Source organism: Zingiber officinale, chromosome 7B (assembly GCF_018446385.1).
Source record: "Zingiber officinale cultivar Zhangliang chromosome 7B, Zo_v1.1, whole genome shotgun sequence".
NCBI classification, from domain to species: Eukaryota; Viridiplantae; Streptophyta; class Magnoliopsida; order Zingiberales; family Zingiberaceae; genus Zingiber; species Zingiber officinale.
Window position 1 is genome coordinate 36,916,029 of NC_055999.1, and position 21,772 is coordinate 36,937,800.

Here is a 21,772-nt window from a genome sequence, read left to right on the forward strand (position 1 = left end):
GCTCCCCGAGCTTGCCCGAATCATAGCTTGATCACTACTTAAACATGGGCATAATCATAGATCTAAACATAAGCATGTAATTCATAACATAAGATTAAGCATAGACTTGTGCATCAACATAACATGAGCATGCATAGCATAAACATAACCATATGAATCACAAACATACTTGTTCCAAAAATAACCGAAATATAAAATTCATGCACACAATTAAGAGCAACATGAAAATTAACTAACCTCTAGTTGTCTACATGTGTAAGAGGCTAATTTGGTAGAAAAGAGATAACATAATTATATTCTCTAATATAGTGAGTAAACTAACTTCCTTCTAATCCCGTTATGCAACTTATTCAACCATTTGCAACAGCAAGAAAATTGCTAACTCCTAATTGGAAACATGTATAAGAACCTAACCATAATTGTAAAGAAAGAAAACATGATTATAACCCCCTTAAAGTCAGTGCGGAAGTCATCCCCTCAAAATCTGAAACTTACAAGTTATATAAATCCATGTGAGCATGAAACGTTCTCTAACTTCTAAGGGTAAACAAATAATATAACATGAAGCAAATTACAATATATGCAACATCATGATGAATAACTCCTAAAATAGTGATATAGAATCCAAAACTTAGAAGTTCTACACTATAATTCTAACATACAAACCTCTCTAATTTCTAATGGAAACCAAATAGAAAATGTGAAGTAAATATAGTGCTACACCATGAAGAATGAACTAAAATAGAATTTAAACTTCTCCCTATAGAATCTAAAACTTGGAAGTTCTACACTATAATTTGAGTATACAAAGTTCTCTAATTTTCTAATGAAAAGCAAATAGAAAAAACATGAAGCAAATGTAGTGCAACACCATGAATAATGAACTCTAAAAATAGAATTCAAACTTCTCCCTATAGAATCTGAAACTTGAAAGTTCTATACTACAATTCGAGCATACAAAGTTCTCTAATTTTCTAATGGAAACCAAATAGAAAACATGAAGCAAATGTAGTGTAACACCATGAATAATGAACTCTAAAAATAGAATTCAAACTTCTCCCTATAGAATTTGAAATCCATCATCTATACAAATCATTTGGAGCATAAGGAAAGAATCTAAACCATGGTGTCATTGTCCCAAAAAAAAAAAGCAAAGAACATCAAACTATAGCATCCAAATTCCACCAATTTATAAAACCAACCAATGAAGGTACAAGGTAGAGAACATGCCTTTAATTTTTAGCTACCAACTCCCTCTTCTTTGCCTTTGCTTGGAGCTCTAGAACCGGCGAAAATTTGGTGAGGATGGAGGCTTAGGGCTGACGGAAATTTTGGGGGGATTTAGGGTTTTGGGAAGTAGCCAAAAATCCGAGGAGAGGAAAGCATTAAATAGGCTTTGCCATGACTTATCCAACTTGAACATTTCCACCATAATCACTAAGTCATATAAATTTTATATAAGTCAATCATAAAAATTTATATCCATACATTATATAAATTTTTATATACATACTAAGTCTTATAAATTTATAAAAATTTATATCCATAGGTTATATACATTTTTATATACTTACTAAGTCATATAAATTTTTATATACATAATAAAAATTTATATCCACGAGTTATATAAATTTTTATATAAAAAATTTATACACATGGGTTATATAAATTTTTATATACTTACTAAGTCATATAAATTTTTATATGCATAATAAAAATTTCTATCCATAGGTTATATATATATATATATATATATATACACGGATATAAAATAAATTTTATACATATTTAAATCCAATCATTTTCTTAATATAATTGATCAATCCAAATTCTATAAATGTAAGTTAAAATTAATTAATTAAATCTAACTACATCTATCTATTTAAATTATTAAATTTTTAATTAAATCTGAATTAATCAAATAAATCCTCTTAATTAAAATAATTTAGTTTTGGACACTACAATTATATATGTTACTTAAAGGTTGAAGGAAAAAGTAATTAAACTTCTGTTTAAGATATATGATCCTATCCAAAAACGGAGAAGATGACTGGCTGGGAAAGTGACTCTGATGTTGACTGCTTGAATACTATGATTTAGCATAAAGTGATTTTGAGCGGTCCTACATGTCAAAAGGAGCGTTAGCAACCAGGTCAGGGAGGGGGTCCTAGCGTAGGCCCTCCACACTCAAGTAAGTGATTCGATTGAAGATGATAAACAGTAAAATAATAGTAGCTATGAGTATTTAAAGTTGTGTAGCGTCGCATCGCGTACCTCTGCCTGTGAATGGAGACATCCTTTTATAGTATTATTGTTTGTTTATGCACAAATCTCAAAATGCTTCTAAAAAAGGATAAACTATAAAGATGCTCTGACATTTTTCTTAAAATGGATGCACAATCCCTACGTTTGGCAAGATGGAAGCTTCTGGTGTACAGTTTACATGCAAAATATCCTCTGTCCTCTATGACACAAAATGCTAAAAAAATTGAGGTTGTTGGATTGAGGGGCCCACAATATGTTCACCTGGCAAGCCGACCGAGTCCTTCATAAAGTCCGACCGACTATTGCTTGCCAGAGACACGGGGTCAGATTTAGGGAATGTTGCCAGTGTTAGAGTGTATACTAAAAGCCTAGATTTTTGTAAACATTTATTTTGAAATAAAGAATCGCATTGGTCAAATGCCTACATTTATATGCTAAGTGTAGTTGTTCAATTAATTTATATTGTAGATAACATGGTGTGTGGTGTCACACATAGAAGATCATGTTATCAATTCCTTATAAATTATAAACAGTAGCTCACGACTAAGATAGATAGGAACAAACTATTGGAATAGTCGTAGTGTAATTTGGTATTAGTTTATCTTGACTATAAAAATACACTAATACACTCTGAATGTATTGAGTAGAACCATTTAAGGTAAGTTCTTTTTATACTAACTGCATAAAAGAACAAGACTTTTGTTATTATGGAAGTGTGTACTCTTAATCATGATATAATAACAAGCACATATACTTAATATTTATTTCTTTAATTTATCAAAGGATGTGATTTAGCTCGTTAAATTAATAGGCCCGATAAGTTGGGAAATGATATTATTTATATGGTGTGTTGTTGATTATAGAATGAAACTGTGTCCTAGTAATCTAGGTTGATGATGTCCCCTTGAGGAGCTCATAAGGATTGTCATGTAAATCCTACAGGTGGACTTAGTTCGACATGATGATGAAGTTGAGTGGTACTACTCTTGGAGCTAGATATTAATTAAGTGAGTTGTCAGTAACTCATTTAATTAGTGGGCATTCTATATCTTAAACAGAGGGAGACTAACACACTCATGATAAGAAGGAGCTCATATAGTAATATGGGATTGGTGCGGTAGTTCAATAATAACTCTTTAGTGGAATGAGATATTATTGATGAACTCGAGTTGGAATCATAAGCAAGCATAGTTTAGGTTTTAAACTTTCTCTAATCCTTTTATTCTTCTTGGCCGAAACCTAAAGGAGCATGGTTCTAAGTTTTTAAGCAACATAAAGCATGAAAACCTTAAACCAACATCATATAATGGATTACACACCATGAGGAATCATAAGCAAGCATAGTTTAGGTTTTAAACTTTCTCTAATCCTTTTATTTCTTCTTGGCTGAAACCTAAAGGAGCATGGTTCTAAGTTTTTAAGCAACATAAAGCATGAAAACCTTAAACCAACATCATATAATGGATTACACACCATGAGGAATCATAAGCAAGCATAGTCTAGGTTTTAAACTTTCTCTAATTCTTTTATTTCTTCTTGGCCGAAACCTAAAGGAGCACGGTTCTAAGTTTTTAAGCAACATAAAGCATGAAAACCTTAAACCAATATCATATAATGGATTACACACCATGAGGAATCATAAGCAAGCATAGTTTACGTTTTAAACTTTCTCTAATCCTTTTATTTCTTCTTGGCCGAAACCTAAAGGAGCATGATTCTAAGTTTTTAAGCAACATAAAGAAAATTAACGAGGAAAAACTACTTGTACTGCAGGTGAGGGGAATACTTACATCCTCTTACTTGATTTACTAAGAAAAGTACCCTTGGTGGAGGAGAAGAAGAAGACTTCCGCTTCTAGGACTCCCCTTTGTGTACCTTGCTTGTGAGAAGGATTAGGCCTTAAGGACTCTTCCTTGTGTAGTTTTCTTAGGGAGAAACCTTAAGTTTGTTTTTGGAAATGGGAGAGGGGAAACTTAGGATTTCGGTGGAGGAAGAAGAAGGAGAAGAAGGAAGGAGAAAACCAATTTCCCTTGCCCTCTTATTCCTTTTTATTCTAAATGAAAGGAGAAGGAAGAATGAACTTTTCTTTCCCTTATCTTTTTATTCCTATTTATTCTAAATAAAAGGAAGAGGGAAGAACACAACTTGTCATTCTCTTGCTTTCTCTCTTCATCCCTCTCACTTATTCTTGGTGAAAGAAGAAAAGTGTCCCCTTACCTTCCCTACCTTTAACCACAAATTTCATTTCCTTTCTAACAATACTTCCTCTTGGCCTATTGGTTATTCCATACCACTTAAAGATTGCCACTTGTTAAGAGGTTCAAAGTTCACACCTTGGCCATGCCTCTTTTTGGTTCTATTTTTTTTTTTTTTTTTTTTTTTTGTAGAAGGAACCCACATAAAACACATTCTAATCATGCAAAAACTATATAAAATTACTAGAGACTTTATGGGTGTTACATTCATACTAGTGGAACGGTATAAAGAAAAACATTGCGGAATTCGTAGCTAGATGTCTTATTTGTCAGCAGGTGAAGGCTAAGCACCAGAGACCTGCTGGATTACTTCAGCAGATTCCTATTCCTGAGTGGAAATGGGAACATATTACCATAGGCTTTGTCGTCGGTTTGCCTTGGACACGTCGAGGCCATGACGCGATTTGGGTAATCGTTGATCGATTAACCACATCGGCGCACTTCTTAGCGATCCGGAAGACTGATTCCCTGGATCGATTGGCAGATCTGTATTGCCGGGAGATCATCAGATTACATGGTGTTCCTTTGAGTATTATTTCGGATAGAGACCCTCGGTTCACGTTTCTATTCTGGTAGAGTCTGCAGCAGGGCTTGGACACTCAGCTCCGTTTCAGTACAGCTTTCCATCCGCAGACAGATGGACAGTCAGAGCAGACCATTCAGACTCTAGAGGACTTGCTGAGGTCTTGTGTATTGGATTTCAGAGGCAGTTGGGAGGACCATTTGCCATTGGTAGAGTTCACCTACAACAACAGCTTTCATTCGGCTATCCAGATGGTACCGTTTGAAGCGTTGCATGGTAGGCCTTGTCGGACACTCACCCTCTGGGATGAGGTTAGGGAGGCCCAGCTGTTGGGACCTCATAGAGCTCAGCAGGAGGCAGAGTTGGTCCGTGCTATCAGACGAAGGATGTCAGAAGCGCAGGATCGCCAGAAGAGTTATGCTGATCGGAGACGGAGACCCCTGGAGTTCTCTACTGGCGACCATGTTTTTTTGAGAGTTTCACCCATGAAAGGGGTGAAGATATTTGGCCTCCGAGGTAAACTAGCTCCACAATACATTGGCCCTTTCCAGATCCTGGAGAGGATTGGAGCAGTAGCTTATCGCCTGGCGCTACCAACAGCTCTGGCAGGCGTGCACGACGTATTTCATGTATCTATACTGAGGAGATGCATAACCGACCCAGCTCATGTGCTGTCTGATATACCAGTTTCCCTTCAGCCCGACGCCACCTACGAGGAGGTCCCGATACGGATTCTGGACCAGAAGGAGCGTCAGTTGCGGAACAAGACTATCTGGCTGGTTAAAGTCGGATGACAGCATCATTTTGATGAGGAGGCTACCTGGGAGCTCGAGGATATGATTCGAGCTCGATACCCCCATCTTTTCATTTGAGGTATGTGGGTTATTTTCCGTTCAAAATTTATACTATCTATCTATTATTAGTACTTGCTGATAGTAGATAACGAAAATTTGGGGACCAAATTTTTATTAGTGGGGGAGAATGTAAAATATTGAAAAAGGGTAAATAATCATAAGGGAATTTTTTGAAAATTTTAGAAATTTTCTGAGAATTTTTCGGAGCTCGTATGACAAGTTTACGGCGATAAAAATTGGGCCCCGGAAAAGCCTGTTTTGGCTACCCCATTTTAACGGGGAAAAGTTTTATTTTCTTATTATTCTTTTTATTTTTCTATTTTCCATTTCTTTTTCTCATTATCGTCATTTTCTTCCCCGTTTCCGCACCCGACCGCACCCCGCGCCTCCGCGCCGGTGTCCGTTTCTTCTTCTTCCCAAAATCGGCACCGCTTCGTGTTTCCTCTCCCACGCGAATAAAGCCTCAGCAAAGGAGGGATCAGGCAGATTTCTTCTCCTCCTTCCTCTTCATCTCGCCGGCCGAACCCTAGCTCCTTCTCGGCACCGTCACCTTCCCCTCTGCTCGTTGCCTTGTCGTCACCGAGATCTCAGCCACTACCGAGGTCATTCCCTAGTTGAATTCCTTCCACCCCCGCTGAGCCATCGCCGCCTGATTCAGCCAATTTCCTGAGCCCTAGGTTGGGTTCACAACTGGTCGTTTCCTCCTCCCTGGGCTCGCTACACCGCCGCCCCTTCTCCCAATCGCCGGCGTGAAGAGGCAACTAGGGTTCCAAGGATCTTTGATTTTCCTTTCCTCGCTATGATAGAAGTCTCGATTGAAGGTAAGTTTGGGTTTCCGAAATCAGGTTATTGATGTTTTGATCCGTGACATTCTTCTTATTCTACACTAGGAGGAAGATTTTGGATCGGTTCTTGCTGTTTTCCCCTAATCAGAGCATGGACTCCTTCATCCTTGCGAAGGAAATTTAGGGCTACTGGTTGGAGGTAAGTGCCTTGCCTAGTTGTGGATTTGGGCTTGATTCTCTGTTGTGGGTGTGGACTGCCGCCAGGGATTCATCGACTAAGAAGAAAGAAAGGGTTGAATTGGAGAACTAGATTTGGAGATCAGTAACTTTCTCGGGTCGACTACAATTTTCAGCAGTGGGCTGATACAAGAGCAAATGACTATAGGTAAGGTTGGTTCATTCATTATCTAGAATTTGATTAGTGGTAATTATGTGGGTAGTTAATTTTATAATATAAAATTAGGGTTAAAGGGTCGGGTCTAATCTAAGCTGTGGTTAGATCCAAATTGTTAGTTAACCGAGAATAAATGAACGAAATAGGGTTCTGGTAATTAAGAAATTATTTTAGTTATGCGATATATATGTAGCTAAATTAAATGTGGCTATTACAGGACATTGATTTGGGACGAGCACTTTAACGCAAAGGTTGTCTAGCTTGATCTACATTGGAGGCAGGTACCTTGACCTATCTATTTTGATACGTCTTGTTGATATGTTTAGTAGATTTTTAACATGTAGTAATAATTATGTTTATATCTGCATCAGCATGTCACTATTTATTTTTGAGTATGTTTTGTTTGTTACCTGATTAGCATTCATGTCCCTGTTTATTATTTATGTTATAGAGGTAGTGACATGTCATGCTTTATGATATAATGGATTGGTTAGATACCCTACTTGACATGTGTACCTAGATCATATTATTTGATCCACATATTATGGTACACATTATATGGAGAGGGATAGGATCAGGATATTTTCCGGCTTAGTGACATGCACCATCTTGCATGATTGCATGCTGAGCGGTTGGCAGCTCCATTATTATTGAGCGCATCGCCAGTTACATGGATCTGCACACACAACTATTCATGGGTTAGCGGTTTTTATTCAGGCAGGGTGTGTTGTAGCAGGTTGCTCTGTTTGGCTCCGCTGGTCCACTCATGGGTAGTGTGACGCGGCGTGGTAGCCGGCAGGGATCCCTCCCTGTCATCGCGTACCGGGAGATGAGAGCATTGAGCTCCCTCACTATGTTTGAGGTAGGAGGATAGGTGTACTCTGACAGTATCCCGTTCACTCGGTCACTCATCAGGAGCAGTGACGACAGAGTGTACGGTTATCACAGCCCTACCCACTCGGTCTCACCATCGTGTGTGAGATGGCAGACTAGCATCAGGGGTGACCAGGACATGTTATTGGCATCATATGCATTATTTGCATTTATTGTTTATGTTTGTTGCATTTTATATGCTGCATATTAGATAGATGCATTGTTTGACATGCATACAGGATTTATGATACTTTGGGTCTGATGGCCTTGATATCCCTATACCCAGGTTCTGGTTAGTACAGTTACTCCTTATCTTATAGTTTTGTACTTCTATATGTTATATCAGGAGATTGTACGTATAGTTATTGCTATTTGTTATAGTTTATTATGCATGTCAACTAGGTATTCGCTGAGTGTTGAACTCACACCCCGTTATTACTATTTTTAGGCTGAGGCTGTTCAGGAGGTTCCAGTCGCTAGTTCACCACCATTGCTCGTCACGATGAGTTTGCACATTTTGGTTTTCTTATTATGTTGAACTATGTTTCAGACTTGTGTCTTCTGACATTTGGATCTTGTACGTTTTGTTATTTGACGATGGGTTTTCATTCGGATGTATGCTGGAGTTTTATGTTTTATGGGTGTAGTTGAATAGGATATCGAATTTGTGTTTTATGAGTGTAGTTGAGTAGGATATCGGATTTGTGATTTATGGGTGTAGTTGAGTAGGATTTTTGTGATGATTTCCTTATCTATGCTTATGTTTAGTTGTTACTATTAAACTGCGTGGATGTTTGCTATATTTGTACTATTATATATTATTATTGTTTTGGCCATGTTGGCCGAGGTATATGTGGCCCTGAGGGCATTGTAGGAAATTTCATATTGTCATCCGTACAGGGGAGATGTTGCCAAAATTTTCTCTAGCAGGGAACCTGGGGCATGACATTGTTAGTTGGAAATAATATCAAAGTATTGTCGGAAGTAAGGGTATGGTTGTCTAAGTAATTCGATATGAAGGACTTAGGAGAATGCACACATATTCTTGGGATTAAAGTAATAAGGGATTGCAAGAAAAGGATGTTGTGCTTGTTCCAAGCTTCATATATCGATACAATCCTTACTTATTTTAGCATGCAAGCCTCCAAGAAAGGTTTTCTACCTTTTAGGCATGGAGTAGCTTTATCTAAAGAGATATCTCCGAAGACATCAAAGGAGATAGATGACATGAAGGCAGTTTCTTATACTTCGTCTGTCGGAAGCCTAATGTACGTTATATTGTGCCCGAGACTGGATATCTGTTTTGCCATGGGCATGGTTAACAGATATCAAAGTAACCCTAGACAAGGACATTGGACTGCTGTAAAGCATATATTAAAGTACCTGAGAAGGACTAGAGATTATATCCTGGTTTACCAAGCAGATGATTTGATTCCTATGGGTTATACGGATTTTGACTTCTAATCAGATAGGGACAATAGTAAGTTGACCTCGGAATTTTATGTTTACTTTAGGAGGTAAAGTCATTATAATGGAGGAGTGATAAGCATAAATGCTTTTCGGACTCCACCATAGAAGCTGAGTATGTGGCAGCCTCTGAGGCAGCCATAGAAGTTGTATGGCTGAGAGACTTCATGATGGACTTAGATGTAATTCCTGGTTTGCCCAAAATTATTACAATGTATTATAATAATAAGTGGTGAAGTAGCAAACTCGAAGGAACCACGAACCCATAAGGTAAGTAAACACAAAGAGCACAAGTACCACCCAATACGAGACATCGTATAACGAGGAGAAGTTGTTGTCGCCTAGATTGTATCAGATGATAACCGGAAGATTCTTTCACTAAAGCCCTTAAGACAAGAGTTTTGATGGACATGATGAAGGAATGAGAATTATATGTATGACAACATTTATGGCAGCATAGTCTTTTAGTATAAGTGGGAGATTGTTAGAGTGTATACTAAAAGTCTAGCTTTTTGTAAACATTTATTTTGAAATAAAGAATCACATTGGTCAAATGCCTACATTTATATGCTAAGTGTAGTTGTTCAATTAATTTATATTGTAGATAACATGGTGTGTGGTGTCACACACAGAAGATCATGTTATCAATTCCTTATAAATTATAAACAGTAGCTCACGACAAAGATGGATAGAACAAACTATTGGAATAGTCATAATGTAATTTGATATTAGTTTATCTTGACTATAAAATTACATTAGTATACTCTGAGTGTATTGAGCATGACCATTTAAGGTAAGTTCTTTTTATACTGACTGCATAAAAGAACAAGACTTTTGTTATTATGGAAGTGTGTACTCTTAATCATGATATAATAACAAGCACATATACTTAATATTTATTTCTTTAATTTATCAAAGGGTGTGATTTAGCTCGTTAAATTAATAGGCCCGATAAGTTGGGACATGATATTATTTATATGGTGTGTTGTTGATTATAGAATGAAACTGTGTCCTAGTAATCTAGGTTGATGATGTCCCCTTGAGGAGCTCATAAGGATTGTCATATAAACCTTGCAGGTTGACTTAGTCCGATATGACGATAAAGTTGAGTGGTACTACTCTTGGAGCTAGATATTAATTAAGTGAGTTGTCAGGAACTCATTTAATTAGTGGACATTCTATATCTTAAACAGAGAGAGACTAACACACTCATGATAAGAAGGAGCCCATATATTAATATGGGATTGGTACGGTAGTTCAATAATAACTCTTTAGTGGAATGAGATATTATTGATGAACTCGAGTTGGGTGTTCGGGGCGAACACGGGAAGCTCAAGTTCATCGGGAGACCAAAAGCAATTTCTCCTCTCGGTCCCTATCGTAGCCTCTTAATTATAAAGTGTTATACCCACCCATACCCACCTTCTTACCCACCTTAAGGTGGCCGGCCAAGCTTAGCTTGGAGCCCAAGCTAGGGCCGACCAAACCAAGGTTAGATGGGTCAAGTAGGTGGCCGACCCTAGCTTAAACTCAAGCTTAGGTGGTTGGCCACAATAAATTAAAAAGATTTTATTTTTTAAAATCTTTCCTTATGTGGAAGTCATGGTTTTAAAAGAGAGTTTACAATTTAAATCTTTCCTTTTATAGTTTTCTACAAAAGATTAAGAGAAAGGTTTGATATCTTTCCTTATTTGTAGTTAAAAGGAAGATTTTAATTTTTGATAAAATTTTCCTTTTTTGTAACCATCCTCATAATTTTAAAAGAGAATTTTAAAATTAAATCTTTCCTTTTATAACTTTTTACAAAAGATTAAGAGAAAGATTTGATATCTTTCCTTATTTGTAGTTAAAAGGAATATTTTAATTTTAGATAAAACTTTCCTCTTTGTAAATCATCCACATATTTTAATAGAGAGATTTTAATTTATAAAAGTTTCCTTTTATAATCAACCATAAAGGAAATTTTTGAAAGAGAAATTTTTATTTTAAAATTTCTGGAAATAAATTAGGAAGTTTTAATTTTGTGTTTAAAACTTTCCTTCCTTAGAGGATTTGATATGGGCCTATGGCGGGCCACATTAATATGAGAAAAGAATTTTTTTTTTATCAATTAAATTTTCCTTTCATTGGCAAGGAAAATAAGGAAATTTTTATTAAAACATTCCTTATTCGCCAAGACCAAGGAATATAAAAGAGAGGGTAGAGGTGCTTCACCTCATAACAATCTATCTTCTATTATTCCTCTCTTCCTTGTGATGGTCGGCCCTCTCTTCTTCCTCTTCCCCTATTCTTCATCTTAAGTGGTCGACGACATCATCATCTTGGTGAGATCTTGGTGGCCGGATTTTACTTGGAGAAGAAGAAGAGATAGGAGGCATTGTTTCTTAGCATCCCTTGGAGCTTGGTTTGTGGTCGAAAGTTCTTCATCTCTTGAAGATAGGTGGTGGCCGAAACTTGCTTGGAGAAGAAGGAAGCTTGGGTGGATTCTTGTCTCAGTAGATCGTCGCCCACACGACGTCAAAGATAAGAAGAGGAATACAACAGAAGATTGAGAGGTCTATAAGCTACAAAAAGTATAACTAGTTCTTACTTTCCGCATCATAACTAGTTCATCTTTTTGTTTAGATCTTGAAATACCAAACACAAGAGGCTAACGTTTCTAGGTTTCGAATTTATGATTCAAGTTTATGTTTCTTTTATTTTTTCGATCTTGTGATTCGATTGTTCTTAATGGTTAAACCTAGGGTTACTATAAGGAGATTAAATATTAAATTTCATTGAAAGACTTTGTCTAGGAAGTGGTGGATGCTCCCATAACCAAGAAGGCCTAGTACCTCACTATGTTTAACCTAGAAGCCGATCTCTGAAATAAATATTTAATTAAATTTGTAACATAGGTGGATTTGGATTAATAATGTTAAGTATTGTTTGCAATCCAATTCTAAACCTCTAAGAACAGATAAGTTGAATTTGGAATCAATAATGTTAAGTTCTATTTGCGATTCCAAATTTAATTTCTAAAGAACACAATAGGTTGTTAGGAATGGTTCTGGAATTGTACAAAAATTTTGTATAGGGGAACCAGTACGATATTCTGAGTAGCAACCAACAACCAGGGATTCCTCCTCCATTCGGTCTTTTAGTTTGGCCACTGAGTTTGATCATACCAAGTGTTCAATTTGTCTGATTAGACCATAGGTCCGTTTAACTAGATGACTCGGTCAGAATAATTGATCATGCTAGCCCGAGTGATGAAGAAGACTTTTTCTCTGGAGGGTACTGACTTGGTTTGGAACTCCAACCATGTAACGACCCAATTTTCCCTATTTCAAGTTCTAAAAGTCCTTATTAATACTTAGAAATGCTATAGAAATATTCTAGAGATTTTTAGAAAATTTTTAGAGTATTTTTACGTAATTTTTGGAAGTCGTTTGATATTTTTACAGAACAAAAGAAGTTTTGACAAAAATAATGTCCAAGCCGAGATTCGAACCGTAGACCTCGGACAAGTCATAGGCCTTAAGCGAAGTGAGATAACCAAGTGTTCCACGGGAGTTTTGTTAATCAAGTAGGGAACAAAATATATATAAGCTATAGTTGGAACCGAATATAACCCTAAGTATAAGGATTTAATCCTTTTCCTGCGCTCGACGCGAACCCTAATTCCCTCACTTTCTGTCACGCCCCAGAGGAGTCCCTGTCCGAAGAAATTTCGGCAGCACCTCCCCTGTACGGGTGACAATCTGAAACATTTCTACAGTCATAATATACATCAGCCACAGACGGCTGGAATATACACACAACCACGCAGTTATATATATATCATCAGCCTACACGGCTGAAATAAAACCAATACAGCAGATAAACATAAAATACAAGCCCATACAAAACCAAATAAAACACTGCTAGCCGGCTAGGCTTACACCACACAACCAAAACAACACTCCGAACACAAAATCGGAACACAAGCTTAACAAACTGATACATAAACAAACAAAACATACGTGAAACCGATAAGTCTTCTGATGTGACGTGGAGACCAGCAGACAGGATACTCCAAGCGACATCATAACAACCTGATACCTGAAAAATATAGAGTCCACGGGGTGAGTTCAACAACTCAGCAGATACCTAGTTGACATGTATAGTAAACTATAACAAATGGTAATAACTATGGAGTACAGTCTCCTGAACAAAAGAAGGTAATGCATAATAGAAAAGGCTAAAGAGTACTGTACTCACCAGGGCCACCTATCAGAATAATCAGGTCGTCAGATCGGAAGTGTCATAAATCCTGTATGCATGTCAAACATATGCATCCATCCAAATGCAACATATAAGTGCAGCAAACACAAGCAGTAAATGCATAAATGCGTATGATGCCAATGATGCGTCCTGGTCACCCCTGACACCAGCCAGTCATCTCACACACAATAGTGAGGCCGAGTGGGTAGGGCTGTGACAACCGTGCACTCTGTCGTCACTACTCCTGATGAGTGACCGAGTGGACGGGATGCTGTCGGAGTACACCTATCCTCCTACCCCAAATCATAAATGGGGGAGCGCAATGCTCTCAACTCCCGGTACCCGATGACGGGGAGGAATCCCTGCCGGCTAACACGTTGCATCACGTTACCCATGAGCGGATCAACGGAGCCAAACAAAGTCCCTGCTGCAACACACACTGCCTGAATCGACCACTAACCCATGAGTGGTGGTGTGTGCAGATCCATGTAACTGGCGATGTGCTCAACAATAATGGAGCGGACTATCGCACAGCATGCAATCATGATGCATGACACTAAGCATAGCAATAAACTGATCAGCATAACCATATCCATATATATAAAATGAGTACCGTAATATCAATGGTCAAATACAAAGATCTAAAGTACACAGGTCAGATAGGATATAAAAAACCTAGGTCCTGAACATAACAAGCATGGTATATCACTACCTCTCTGAGCATATATATATATATATATATATATATATAATCATGTGGGTACTAGCATAAAATGCATATCAGGTGAGCAAGCAAGCATGTAACAGGTATCCGGTAGTGACGTACCGAAACAAGGACGAACATAATTATTACTAAAAATTATAACCTACTAGACATATCAACATGACAGATCAAAAAGATAAGTCAAGGTACCCGCCTCCAATCGCAGGTTCAATCCAGTCCAATCCAACGCCGAGATGCTTGTCTCGCATTAGAGTCATGTATCACCAATATAGATATACATTTTTATTTAGCTACAACTCAAATGAACAGCTAAATAAAAATCCTTAAGAACAACAAAATAAATTGGGTTCTTCATACGGTATGGTACATCATGTCAAACCCCCAAGACAATAGGTTTTGGATAACTATCCACAAATGTCCTCTTCCCTACATCCACAAGCCAACTCAAACCTTGTAGTTTCCACATTATTCAAAATTCCCAATTAAAACAACTCAAACCTCATTCAACAATTTAATTTATCTATTTGACCAAATCATCCCCAAGAATAACCTCAAGCCAAGCAATTACAAACTGGAATCAATTCTCCAAACCAAAAGCCCCTTCAGTATCCCTTACAAATCTCATCATAGTCAATCATTTAAGAATAACAAAATGATTGTCCCTAGTAATCACAGTCACACTGTTACACTCTAAATAATCCTCCACAATAATTCATTTTGATCTAGCCTTATTAATAACATTTCTAATTTCCACACAAAAATTTATCATCTTTGATTAGCTCTGCAACCTCAATCACCTCTTTAGTGCAACATAAATTAATATCATTCTTACCAAACTCAATTCAAAGTCATCGAGAATAAATTGTTGCTCTTCAACATCATCAAGCATACCTACACCTCCAAACACAGATATTACAGATGCCACCCACAACAAAGCAACATGGAATAAAAGTCTACACTACCACAATCCAAAGAAATACTTTCCAAATCAAACAGTTCTCAATCGACTGCTTCGAAACAAAAACAAAAACTGAAATTTATTACCAAGTCAACAATCGGCAGCAACGGCAGCTTCGAAAATGAGTCACAGCGGCCGTAAGGGAAGCAACACGCTTGGCAGATGACAACCAGTCGTGGATCCCCAGCGGTCGGCAGTGGCGCAGTGAAGACCACGCGGAACAGATCTAAGGCAGAGGAATTCGGCCGGCTAATCGGTGCTCGGAAGAGGAGAGGAAGGGCTCTGCTCAGTGATCGAAGGAAGGGCCTCGGATGGGCGGCAGGAGTCGACGCCAACTGTAGCGACCGGAGCGACGCGAGAGGGTTGCGGCGCGTCCTGATCTCCACGGCCGAGACAGATCTAGGGCTCAAGGGAGTGGTCGGCGCTAGGGTAGAAGCTAGGAGTCGGCCCGAGGAGAGGAACGGAGACCCTCTGTTGGCTCTTGTCGGCCGGCGATGAGAAGCTCCACGTGTGGTTTGTGCCGGCAGAGGAAGAGAAGAAGAAAGATGCTTCGGCGTCGCGGAGGTTAGGGCACAGGCGGTTCGGCAGGGAAGAAGAGAAGAAGAAGAAGTGCGGCGCCGGTTAGGAGGAGATGGCGTCTAGGGATTAGGGCACGCACAAATTCGGCGGTGAAGGAAAGAAATAAGAGTAAAAGAAAAATAAAATAAAAAGGAAAAGAAAAAACAACTTTTCCTCACTTAAATGGGGTACCTTAAACAGGCTTTTCCGAGCCCCATTTTTGTCCCGGTTAACTCGTCCATACGAGCTCCGAAAAATTCCCGAAAAATTTCTAAAAATTCCGGAAAATTCCCTTATCATTATTCGCCATTTTCCGGTATTTTACACTTTCTCCTCTCCTTTCTCGCGTCAACGTTTTCTCGGGCGAAATCGCAGCCGCGTTAGGGCTTGGTCTTCGGCGCCGGCGAAAGGCTTTTTCCGGTCGGTCTTGACCCGTGGGTGACCACCTCGACGAGGGGAGCTCGGAAACACAAAGAAGCCGCCGATATTTGAAGCTTCTCCGAACCCTAGAACCTTCCTCTTCCGGTTGTAAGTCCCAAAAGCAAAGGTAAGTACTACTCACCTGTGGTAGGAGTTGCTCTGAACTTAGGGTTTTCGTTTCCTTGCTTTCGGATTTTGCTGTGCCGAGTAGAATTATATGCTAGAGCTTTTCTTTCCATGCTCTGTTTATCTAGCCAAATTGTTGTGCTAGGGTTTTCTTTTCCATTCCATTTGGATGAATTGCCTGTTAGTGATGTTAGATTCTTTATGCTGGAAAGTTCCATGATGAAACTGTAGTTTCAAGTTGTGGTTAGTTTCCTTTATAGCAGAATTCATTCCTGATTATATGAATCCGTAGCCTGCTATTGCTCAAAACATGTTTCAGTTGTATGTAAGTAGTTAAACCGTAGCATGTAGTGTTTCCCACTGAACATAAAAGCTTTCATTTTAGCATCTCAGATTTTAGACCTTTACTTGCCATTTTAACAAGTACGAACAACCCTATTTTTCCAGCATTACAATTCTGAATTCTTTGCTTATTTTGGTTAGCATGAACAACCATATTACCAGGATTCGGGATTTGTTTGTCTTGCTACATTATCTAGCATCCCAGTATTTAGTTCCTTGCAGTTTTGTAATCTTCCTGCACTACCGTAAGCATGAATAGCATTTTCCTTGCTACTCAAAGGGCAAGAACAACCCTTTATTTAGTTAAAATGGGTTTAGCATTTTCCTTGCTACTCAAAAGGGCAAGAACAACCTTTATTTAAAGTATGTAGTGTTAGTTTCTTGGTTTTCTTGAACATGAATAGCTATTAAGCTTATCTTGTAGTTTGATGGGATTTGCTTTATTTTTATAGCATGCTCAGTTAGTTGCAATTCTCTACTTGTTAGATATACTTACAGTGTTCTAGTAAGCTCTATTAGGGGATTATGAGAAGTTATGAGTAGAGAAAAGACGAAGGTCTAGTTAGAAAAGATAACAAGTAATTTAAAGTAAGAGGCTAGTACCCGACTTCCAAGGTTGTCGTTAAACAAATCCAGGTGACCAATTCCAAGGTCTTGGCTCTGGTAAGACCAAGGTCTTTACCCTCATAGGACTGGAGGCTCGCTACCTCAGTCTCTATTAGAGAGCGCGCATTTGGTACTAAGCCTGGGCCCAAGAAAGAGAAGAAGAAGAAAGTTAAATATTAATTTCAAGTATAAGGCTATAAGTAAATGAAGCAAGTATCACCTATGTTTAGAACTAGCAAAGTTTAGCTCTTATAATTCTAAGCATACAGTATTGGTTTTCATTTGCTTTCCTTATGAGTTTATTGAGCATGATTAGCTTTATTTCCAGCATGCAGATTTATTCTTGTATATCATGAGTATGCAGATTATTTTAGTGCTTTGCTATTAGATGAGCATGTGTAGCTTTTCTTTTTTAGCATTTCAGTTTTAGCATCCTTTGTATCTTATGCACTTTCGAGTTTTTGTGAGATAGTTTAGTACTTACTAAGCATTTCACTTATAGATTTATTTTCCTCCTACTACAGATAAAGGAAAAGCTAAAGTATAAAGAGGAAGGCGACAAGGAGGATGTGTGATGGATGTGTGTGATGTTGAACTATGGAAGCCTCGGGACTTGGCTAAGAAGTTGTTTAGAGTCCTTCTTTAATGTTATTAGAGAAGTTGAGATTGTTAAAGAGTTGTTTCCTTTTTCTTATGTTGCTAATTGAGTCTATTCCGCATTGTTAGTTTGGTTGTTTCCCACTGTTGGAGCTTTATTCATTTGCTATTGCTAGAATAGTTTTTTTAGTTGTTGTGTCTTATTACTGCGTGGTTGTGAAGTATATATACCAACCGCATGTGGCTGATGGTTTATTTTGCATGCATTGATGATTTTTGTCATCGGTACAGGGGAGACTCTGTCGAAATTTTTCGGTAGAGACTCCTCGTGGTTTCAATCATACCAGTTAAGTAGAGTTAGTAGTTAAGTAACAGTCACCCTTAGAGAGTAGTAGTAGTAAGAAGGGTGGTCGTTACAAACCATGGTTTGACCAACCAAAGAGTCTGGTTGGATGAAGGGTCTGATCGGATGATCGCTCGATTGAGACAATAGTATGCACTAGCCCCAAATGCTGACACTCTTTGACTTTAACTGCCATGTTAGTTAGCCTCCTTGACTTTGACCTGACTTAGAGGCTCTACCTTATTCGCTGCATCACAAGCCTCCCCTCTAAATCTAGTCGAAGGAGGTTGTCAATCCGACTAACTAGACACTTGTGTTATTGGTGTTCGCTTGTCTTCCGATTAGATATTTACTCTTTGTTATGATGCCTGGCTCAAGCCAATGCTACACTTGTTGTTGATGATTCAAGTGTCCTTCGCCTCTCGATCGGATGCTCCTTCTTTATATTATCACTCAGCTTAAGCTAGCATCATTTTGTTGCCTAAGAAGTAGGGCAACCCTTTACTAATTAATGTCTAATATGATGAGCACATCTTTTTATCATAATGTTACTTATTGTCCTCCATCCCTCATAAATGCAGCCTGTGTTGTGTTTGTTGGTGCAATTTTCACCAATGGTAAAACCTGAGTTTTAATGAATGACAAATATGTTAAAGTTAGACATGTTGCGATCTAACCTTGTTACCGAGTGTGCAGGATTGACTAACCCCAATCAAGATGTTCAACTCCTGATTGGTTGAAGAGCGGATGTGTGATTCTGGCAAGTTGGGATGTTTGATTCCCAATAGATTGAAGTTCAGATGTGGGATTTTGGCAAGGGTCGGGATGTGTGATTCCCAATTGGAGAAGACCAAATGTACGATTTCGGTAGGTCGAGATGTACGATTCCAGATTAGAGAATACCATATATGTGATTCTATTAGATTGGGATGTTTAATTCTCAAAGTCCGGATGTGTGATTCCAGAGGTAACTCTACACCTGATAAGTAGAGGTAAATCACTCGAGGAGAGTAACTAAGTGAGGACATGTCCTCGTTCGAAGGGACAGTAGGCGTCGGTCTAATTTAAGTCTATTTAGAAAACCTAAATTGAGACCATGACTAAATCATGATTTCGAGGAGATAGGATCTAATTACTACTTCTTATTATTATTGTTACACCCTGAGGGTATACTTGTCCGCCAAATTGGACGGTACCCCCTAGTGACAATATAGGAAATACGATATCAAACTAATTCAAGCCAACATAAAAATACTGATATAATATAACAACATCAAGTCACAAAATGATAATGCGTGTATGTATGCATGTACATGTGAACATACTCAAAATTTGATACAGAAAGAAACTGCAACCATAAATAACAGGAACAATAATATAAAGTAACTCAATGGAAACCTAACTCGAGCGAGACTGGCAGTCAGGACCTCTTAGTGACACAACACCTCCTCTATCAGCTAACCTGAAAGTCAAGGGAAAAACAAAGGGTAGTGAGTACAACCACTTAGTGGGTAGAAGAAAATAGTGCATGCATAATATACTGACATGAGATCAAAGGATGCAGTCTCAGGTAAAATACTTATTAACCAACGTAGGTGTCCCAATATAATCATCAGCTAACCAAAAGTATAATCAATAATATAGTACTTCACTAACCTACTCAACCAAGAATAACCAACAAATCGAGAGTACATACAGTACATCTAAACCTGCACAAACAAATACATGACCAACATATAGTAAGTATATAACAAATACTGATTACGGGAGAATACTCTACCACGGATAGTCTCATGGGCAGACTAGTCACTATCCGTGGGAGAACGCTTTACCACGGATGATCCCGTGGTGGGTAGGGTAAATAACTAGTTATTGTCTACAAGAGAACGCTCTTCCACGGATGTCCCATGGGCAGACATGGTATATACCAATAGTCACTAACGACTCTTTCACCCACGCATAGGAGACAGGATATACTAAAGGTCGCTGACAACTTTCTCAACCATGAATGAGAGACAATGATCGACAGGATATACCAACGGTTGCTGATGACTCTCTCAACCACGAATGAGAGTCAATGGCCGACAAGGTATAACAACCAAGGGTATGGTAGGATCCTCGAAATCCTACACTATGGTATAATTCTACTAATGTATAGGCATGAGCCTACATAACTGTTAGAATGTATACTAAAAGTCTAGCTTTTTATATAAAACATTTATAAGAATCACATTGATCAAATGTCTACATTTATGCTAAGTGTAGTTGTCTATTTAATTTATGTTGTAGATGATATGGTGTTAGGAGACACACAGAAGATCATGTTATCAGTTCCATATAAATTATAAATAGTAGCTCACAACCAAGATGGAATAGGACAAACCATTGGAGTGGTTGTAGTGTAATTTGGTATTAGTTTATCTTTACTATAAAATTACACTAGTACACTATGAGTGTATTGAGCAGGATCATTTGAGGTAGTTTCTTTTTATACTGACTACATAAAAGAACAAAACCTCTGTTATTATGGAAGTGCGCACTCTTAATCATGATATAATAATAAACACGTATACTTAATATTTATTTTTTTTAATTTATCAAAGGGTGCGATTTATTTCGTTAAATCAATAGGCCCCATAAGTTAGGAAATGATATTATTTATATGATGTGTTATTGATTATAGAATGAAACTGTGTCCTAGTAATCTAGGTTGATGATGCCCCCTTGAGGAGCTCATAAGGATTGTCATATAAACCCTGCAGGTGGACTTAGTCTGACATGACAATAAGGTTGAGTGGTACTAATCTTGGAGCTAGATATTAATTAAGTGAGTTGTCAGTAACTCATTTAATTAGTGGACATTCGATATCTTAAACACAAGGAGACTAACACACTCATGATAAGAAGGAGCCCATATTGTAATATGGGATTGGTGCGGTAGTGCAATAATAACTCTTTAGTGGTATGAGTTATTATTGATGAACTTGAGTTGGGTGTTCGGGGTGAACACGGGAAGCTCAAGCTCATCGGGAGACCAAAACCAATTCCTCCTCTCGGTCCCTGTTGTAACCTCTTATTTATAAAGTCTTATATCCACTTAAAGTCAAGCTTCTTACCCATCTTGTTGTGGTCGGCCAAGCCAAGCTTCACTACTAGAAAACTAGGCTTTTGAGACACAACAAAATATGTCTTAAATTATAAATTTAGTGTCTCAAAATATTTTTGAGACGGTGATGAGACGGTAATGTAGTCGTCCCTAATACAAGCGTCTCAAAAAAATATTGAGACAGTTGTACTGTCTCAAATGCTATTTAAGACGGTGATGAGACAGTTATTTAATTGTTTCAAAAGTATTTAAGACAGTTATTGTTTTGTCTCAAATGTTATGTCTTATCCTATGAAAAAACTAGAGACACTAAATCGAGATGGTAATGTGC